This window comes from Tuber melanosporum, assembly GCF_000151645.1.
Source record: "Tuber melanosporum whole genome shotgun sequence assembly, scaffold_139, strain Mel28".
Classification (NCBI taxonomy): Eukaryota; Fungi; Ascomycota; class Pezizomycetes; order Pezizales; family Tuberaceae; genus Tuber; species Tuber melanosporum.
In genome coordinates, this window is record NW_003298796.1 from 156097 (window position 1) to 164083 (window position 7987).

Sequence of the window (7987 nt, forward strand, 5' to 3'; positions counted from 1 at the left end):
TATCGATAATAGATACGATAGCTGGCAGGTGGCCTGCTCTTCCAGAGAGGAGGCGAGAACTGAGAACTTAAGGAGGCTTCGAGGGTGTACTGAGGAACAAAGAAGTAACCGTTCAACCAAGTATATTGAAATACTGTCTGTCGAAGTCTGCTCTTTCTATCGTAGAGACAGGCGGTCTTTAAATACACAAATCTGTTCATGTCTTTAACATGAACGAAACTAATCAAAGGTATCACTCGATACACTTTGGTAAAACTCTTTAAGTATCAAAGCGATACTTGAAACAAAACATAAAACAAAACCAAGTATCAAACGATACTTAAAACAAACCAAGTATCAAAGCGATACTTAAAACAAAACATAAAACAAAACCAAGTATCAAACGATACTTAAAACAAACCAAGTATCAAAGCGATACTTAAAACAAAACATAAAACAAAACCAACTATCAAACGATACTTAAAACAAACCAAGTATCAAAGCAATACTTAAAACAAAACATAAAATAAAACCAATAACTCAGTACCCGTACCGGTTACAACTGAGGTCTTGTACTATCGGTAATGTAGCCAGAGGCCTATTGCTATTGTAAGAGAAGTAAGAGAGGAAAGAGACGTATCACTCCCCGTCGCCAAGAACTAACTATTCACGGAGGGATTGTTACATCACAAAGCGTCACCTAGTGTGACGCTAAACGATACAAAACACCATTCTTCAACTGAGACAGGGAAGGAGATATCGACATCGATGATTAAAACCTTAACTTAGGGGGATTTAGCGACGCCCCAGATCACGTTTCAGCTGAACCCTCGCGGGCAGCAAGTCCAGTAACCCCAGAGAAAGGATCACCAGTTGACAGCTCTCCTGCAGGAACTCCATGATCTGAGAAAATATCTAGATCAGCAGGACCTGTGCCACTGGCCCTGGCCACTCTGGTACCAGGTACTAGCATACTTGGAATGACAGAGAATCAGTTTCAGGCATTTCTAGCAGCAACACGAAACACAGGACAAGGAAATATCCAGCAGCCGAAAGCAAAAGAACCTGACATGTATGAAGGAGCTGAAGATAAGCTACGAATATTCCTGGCACAGTGTGAAGGGTATTTTGCCGTTAAGAGATATGGAGAATACTATGATAAGATCAAGATTCCAGTTGTGGAATCTCTGTTGAGAGGACTTGTGGGACAATAGATTATGCTTTCCAAGATGTAAGAAAACAAAGAGACTAGGTCACATACGCGGAATTCAAAGCAGTACTCTTTGAACAATTTGGCGATCCAAATACCAAGGAGACATTAAGGCGGAAGTTAGAAAAGCTCCAACAGGGAAAGCAGACCTTTACGGCATAGTGGAACGTATGTCGACTATTGGAATCCGAAGTAGAATTTAATCACACCACTCCCTATATCATCTTGCTATGAAACTGTAGTGAGAGATTAAGAGAAGCATGGGGAATTTCCGACTTGCGTTACACAACTTCGGAACTGTTTGCTAGATGGGCAATTGATAAAGAAAGAAAACTAAATATGGTATGGAGCAATTCAGAAAACACCATAGTGCACTGAGTAGTCCAATTATGCAAAATTGTGAATGAAACGTTCATACCACAAGCAACTCGAAACGAAAACCCAGTATTACTACCAGGTGAACTAATGGAGTTGGACAAATCAAGAACAGGACGTGCTCTGAACTTGTCGAAGCAAGAATATGCTAGGAGAATAAATGGGAAACTCTGGCTGAGGTGTGGAGAAGCAGGATATCGGATATGAGAATGCAGAAGCCAACCAGACAGTGGATACCGAGGGGCCAGAGCTGCTGGAAACAATTGCTTCCAAGCTCAGAAATAACTCAAGGTTCGCGAAATGATCGCAGAAGATTTACCGATAGGAAACAACGAGGGTCCCTAGCAAATGATGGTTTGGGAGACCCAAGTGACTGGTCAGGAAAAGCCATCAAGTTAGCAAACTATGACACGGCACTACACATGCAAGAGGGTGAAGGAGAAGGAGATCATGTGATAATCAAGACAAAGATATAAAATGAAAAACACGAAGAAACAAGGATATATGCAATACTTGAATTGTGGGCAACCGAAGATTTCATGGACAAGGAAATCTGCGACAAGTACGGCCTCAACACTAAGGAGACAAAGAAAGCAAGACAAGTCTGCTTAGTGGATAGGAAGCTAAGCGCAATGGGCCCTATAACCCACATGGCAGAAGTATCTATGGACATTGACAGCCATAGGCAAAAGGCAACCTTCCATGTAGCGGATCTCAATAACCATGAGATAGTCTTAGGAATGCCATAGTTAAGAAGACACAACCCGACAATTAACTGGAACGAGAATAAGATGACCTTTACGAGTGAACTATGTGCGATATAATGTCTCAATAGTTCACCTGTGGTTTACTGGACACCAATACCAGAAGCGGAAGAAGAAACTTTGCATGCAAGGTTCACTGAAATTCGGCAAGACAAGAGAGTCTGGATACAAAGGCTGGACCAAGGGGCAAAAGTGCCTACCAAGAGTTCCAAAAAGGCAGCAGGATATGACCTGTATGGCAACGAGAGTACCAAGATACCTGCCGATGGGCAGGCAATAATTGCGACTGGAGTAGCCATCAGACTACCAGATGGTACCAATGGACGGATAGCATCCCGCAGTGGTCAAGCAGTCAAATACCGACTTATGGCTAATGCAGGAATAATCAATGCCGACAATACAGGTGAAGTCAAGGTGGTTCTGGCCAACCTGGACCAGGAGGACTACGAAGTCCAGAAAGGCGATCGAATCGCGCAATTGATCATTGAAAGGATCAATGATGAAGATCTACAGGCTGTCGATCAACTGGAAGAAACCATAAGAGAAAACGAGGGGTTCGAAAGTACACACCAAATCCAGCCCAATACAGCCAGAAAGGACAAGATCAAGAAAATCACAGCCCAGGCCTTCGGAAGGTATTATCGAAGTGGAGATACCATGGAGATCCTCAAATGGAAATACGAAGATGAAAAAGCAGTCCTAGCAAAGATCAACATCAGCATGGAACTAGTGATCTAAGACAAAAAATATCAAAGCAAGAAGGGATAGAAAGAATTGATTCCAAAAGAATATCATCAATTCACGAATCTATTCCAGGAAGAAAAAGCCATGGGTATAATGTGTTCACAAGGTGCTAATCACATTATCGGTAATAAATATGATAGTTGGCAGGTGGCCTGCTCATCCAGAGAGGAGGCGAGAGCTGAGAACTAAAGGAGGCTTCGAGGGTGTACTGAGGAACAAAGAAGTAAGTGTTGAACAAAAGTATTTTGAAATACTGTCTCTCAAAGTCTGCCTTTTCCATTGTGGAATGAGGGGATCTTTAAATACACAAGTCTGTTCATATCTAGCATGAATGAAACTAATCAAAGGTATCAATCGATACACTTTGTTAAAACTAATTAAAGTATTAAAGCAATACTTAAAACAAAATGTAAAACAAAACCAAGTATCAAACGATACTTAAAACAAACTAAGTTTCAAAGCAATACTTTAAACAAAAAAGCAATAACCGAGTACCTGTACCGGTTACATTCCCAAAAATAAAACGTCGATTTAAACAAACAAAACATAGTGATCTTCAAAAGTGGAGTCTGAGAAACTATAGGCTTCAGTTTCCGCTATCAGCTCTTCATCATAAGTGTCATACCAGGGACAAGACAAAATCCTAAGAAAACATTGTGACTTAAAAAAATGTAGATCATAGTAGTCACGAATATCAGATTCATACTGTACATCTACCCAAGCATTATTGCAATCAGGACAATAGTCCACCCAGAGGATGGCGAAGTAGTTTTCAAGTTGGATAATATCGCGGTTCAATAACAGTGCAACAAGCTCTGGTTACAGCCTCACATTGAGTTCCACATAGTTTGACATCGTTATGGTATTCCGATGGTAGGTGGTAATTAGATAGGATTGTCAAGAGCCTGCTCCATAGCTTGATTTTCCTGATCGCTACTTTCGAATTCCGACTCAAAGTATGGTACCCAAAACCCTTCTTTGGCTTCGAGTTCCATCTGCTATCACTCCATCTCTGACATCGTCAGTGTCTAGCACATTGTGATGTAATTGATCATTGGAGGGACGGATTCGTTTGGCATGTTGTCTTTCAACCATTCGTTTACCATATTCATAGCATGCTCCAGTCCTTCTAGTGGTTCCCTGCTGTTTTTGATCATTGGATATTCTTTCCATTTCACCAGGAACTGAGCGTTTCCAAGCCAAAGGCGGTCGTCTCAGATTTCTTCAACTTCCCATTGATCCTTCTTATCAATGATGATAGGTGCGGGTCGAGGGTGAGTTCTTCCTGGGAACTTGGAGTTGTCATTTGTATAGAATCGCTTACCGGCAGAGGCATAGAAAACATCAGTATTGCAGTGATACATGCGTCCATCCATCTGGACAGCATAGTTTGCTGTGTGCTCAACAAAGGATAAGACCTGGAAGAGTTCTTGCCATCGTGGTTGTAGTTTCTTGCTGCATCCAATATTGGTAATAAACATGTTTCCATAGACCATAAGCATGTCACCTGGTAGAATAGGAACATGCTTGCGTCGTCATTTCTGAGCAGTGGTGGTACTCTGGAAACGGGCAGCTTTAACAACTTGGAAGGTATCATTCCAAATTGCTTGATGTCTGTTTAGGTAGCCATCAGAGGCGGTGTAACGTATTCGCAAGGTGCTAATCATATTATTAGCAATAGATATGATAGTTGGAAGGTGGCCTGTTCTTCCAGAGAGGAGGCGAGAGCTGAGAACTAAAGGAGTCTTTGAGGGTGTACTGAGGAACAAAGAAGTAACCGTTCAACCAAGTATGTTGAAATACTGTCTGTCAAAGTCTGTCCTTTCTATTGTAGAAACAGGCAGTCTTTAAATACACAAATTTGTTCATGTCTAGTATGAACGAAACTAATCAAAGGTATCAATCGATACACTTTGGTAAAACTAATTAAGTATGAAACTGATACTTAAAACAAAACATAAAACAAAACCAAGTATCAAATGATACTTAAAACAAACCAAGTATCAAAGCGATACTGAAAACAAAACATAAAACAAAACCAATAACCGAGTACTTGTACCAGTTACAGGCGTGGACTGAGGAATTCATGAATAGATTTGTAGGTAGGAGAGGGTATTGGCTGCCAAAGATTACCTTGTATGGAGATAATTTCAAAGTGTCTGAATATCAGTTGTTAATATATCTGGCAAGCTCAATCAGAGCTAGTTCCCAGTTGGTTTGTCGTTCATTGATCAAGTTCCTAATTCCGGTCTTGACTTCGTGGATCTTTTGTTCTGCTTGGCCATTTGTCTCATGATGTCCAGAAGCAGCCATAATATATCTGATTCCAATAGAGGTCAAGCTTTATTTCCAAAATCTGACGGTGAAACTAGGGTCAGCGTCACTGACAATGGACAATGGGTATCTATAGAGGGGAAAAATAGATATTGTTAGAGGCTATTCTAGGTTTCATTAGAGGAGTCGGTAACCTTCATTGGTATGAGCTATGTGTATCCAGACAACTGTTCTACAGCTACAAAGATAGTGTCATATCCAGCCGGACTTGTTGAATGGTCTAGCGAAATCGATGGCATAGAACTCGAACATTTCACCTGGCAGCTAGAGGGTTAGTGCTTTCCCTTCAGGTGGTTGTGTTCACTCCTTATTTGCCTGCCAGAGTTCACATTGTTTGACGAAATCCCAGAAGTCCTTTTGTATTTCAGGCCAGTAAACATATTCTGAGGCAAATTGTAGGTTGCGGTCCGCACGATAGTGTCCTTTGTTGTGGATTATGGTAATAACATATTCTCTAATAGTTATTCTATTGAACGTATCGCGTTTCAGGATGTATAGGCAACGTTCACAATAACGGGTGCTGGTATAGACCATTCCATTGGATGTGTTGTAAAGAGTGAGATCTCCATACCTGGAGCTGTCCATAGCTTTGAAGTAGATCGGATCATGGTGATATTCTGCTTTCATTTAACTTCGGAAAGAGGAGGTTAATTCTTCTGTAGTTGATCTAACATCTGATTTATCCTCAATGAGAGACCCTCTTGTTGGTTCGATAGGGGCTTCCTCTTCTTCAAAGATTTCATGGAGGTATCAGTGATATTCAGGGATCATGGAAGGTATGACAGAAATAATGGTCTTATTGTTGTATACCCATAAGGGTCCACCATATAGTTATTGTGAATTGATCATGGGAGGAGAGGATGGCAGTGCTGGTTGCGGAAGGTGTAGGTAAGATATTGCATCCATATAGGCTGCTGATTGTTCGAGTTCTTCAAGCCCTTGGTATTGTGTTGAGGCAAGATCAAGGGGCAGGGAAGGTTAGGTCGACCTATCGTCAGCTTCATCCATCACCTCGTCTGCTCCTTCCGCAGTGTTGAAACTGGTATTTCTGGAATCATCAGCAGACATATAGTATGGTCGCTGGTATCTGTTGCTGAATTTGTTTTCAGTCTGGTGAAAGGGGCAGGTATTGAGGTAACAATGGGACCAGTGGAGTCTGCTTTGTTCAAGCTCATGAGGAGGTGTGCTGTAGAGGGTGCAATCATCTTTCCATTCATCGTCGATGTCCTTTCCTCGTTCTGTTCTAGCAGTACTGTATATCATGTAAGAGAAAAGATTGGAGGGAGAGGTAGTACTGGCAGTAGCCAACAATGGTTCTTGATCGTAGGAGGTATCGTCAGGGCTATCTTTGCGATGTCTTTTATGGTCATAGACAAGAGCAGAGTCTGTGAGCTCTTGCCTTTCATATAGGTGGGAGAGAGCAATAGCTAAATAGTTGGTTCTTCCAGGGGTGTAGATGATTTTTGCATCGTATTTGCTGGTTTCTCCTATTCATTGTATTCTTCTCCTTCAAGGAATCTTCTCTGTCTTCAGATTGGTGAGAGGTTGATGGTCGGTAACGATAGTAAAGGTATTACCCATTCGGATGTGGTTGAAGGCAGTAAGGACATCGATCACTGCAAGATCTTCCTTGTTTGTGGTTCCATAGTTCATCTGTGAATTAGTAAACTTCCTGCTATGTAATGCTGCCAGTCTTGCCGTTTCATGTGAATCTCCTTGTCCACCCCATGCACCAACTCCAACAACTGACGCATCAGTAATTAGCCATATTGGGTCTGGTTTACTATAGTCGATAGGACGTATAATATTGGTGTTCTTTATTAATTCCTTGATATTGGTCAATGCTTGGTCATGGGTATAGGTCCAGACAAATTCTGCATGACCAGTAAGGTCTGTGAGCGGTGCTGTCACAGTGGCGTGGTGTGGTAGGAACTGGGAGATATAGTTGACTAGTCCTAAGAATAGCATGAGTTTCTTTTGATTTTGGGGTGTTGTCCATTCTGTTAATCAAGATATCTTTCTGGAGGCTGCATGTATTCCTTCATCATCTATCACATGTCCCAGGATATCTAGTTTGTCAGCAAATAGGATTGACTTATTTCTGCTAGCGTAGAACTTTACTTCCCTTAGTCTGGTACAAACCAAACATATATGGCATGTATGTTCGCCTTCAAAGTTTGAGAAAATGAGGATGTCATCGATATAAACCCTAACAGAATGATAGAGGTATTTGCTTAGGAGGGTTTCCATAATTCGCATAAAGGTGGCAGGCGCATTCATATTACCTTGTAACATAACCCGGCTAATGAAACTGCCGAAGGGTGTTTTGAAACTGTTTTAGCATTCGCTTTCTGGATCTAACCTTGTCTGGAAGTAGGTATCACTTAGGTCAAGCTTGATTCGGAATCTACCCCGGCCAAGTGCATTCAGGATCGAGATTTGGTTAGGGATAGCGGAACTGTCCATAACCGGATTATCATTCCAGAGCTTGAGGTCAACCAGGGGGCGAGTTCCTTTGCTGTCTGCTTTGGGATGGACAAAACTAGGTGTAGCACCTGGTAACTCCGCTCGGTACATGACT